At 43.5% G+C, this 405-nt stretch overlaps 1 protein-coding gene across 2 annotated transcripts in view; it reads left to right on the forward strand.

Annotated features, from left to right (window-relative positions):
* The window catches only part of Fut8 (fucosyltransferase 8), a 295,663-nt gene that overhangs the window by 128,284 nt on the left and 166,974 nt on the right, over positions 1-405 (forward strand). The window lies entirely within an intron of this gene.

Raw genomic sequence — 405 nt, forward strand, 5'->3', positions numbered from 1 at the left:
AGTCTAGCCAGTTTATGAGATCCAGGTTCAAAGTGAAGTCCCTATCTTTAAAAGGAAACAGTGGAGATCAATTGAGGAAGATACCAGCTGTTGACCTCATGCACAGGCATGCACCACCTTCAAATACATTGGAGATTCTTTATATAACTATGATTAAACTATTTAATCTTAAATGCCAAGTCTCACTCTAGCTTAGGCTGGATCTAACTCACTTGGTAGCCTCACCTGGCTTCAAACTCACAATGGGCCTCCTGCCTCAGTCTCCTAAATACTGGGATTACAAGTGTGCACCAGCTTGCCCAGCCTAAACTTACTCTCAATGTGTGTGTGTGTGTGTGTGTGTGTGTGTGTGTGTGTGTGTGTTTGTACATGTAGGTATGAAGTTCAAGGGTGGGAGGTGGTAGT

Source organism: Nannospalax galili, unplaced genomic scaffold, assembly GCF_000622305.1.
Source record: "Nannospalax galili isolate Female #2095 unplaced genomic scaffold, S.galili_v1.0 scaffold285, whole genome shotgun sequence".
NCBI lineage: Eukaryota > Metazoa > Chordata > Mammalia > Rodentia > Spalacidae > Nannospalax > Nannospalax galili.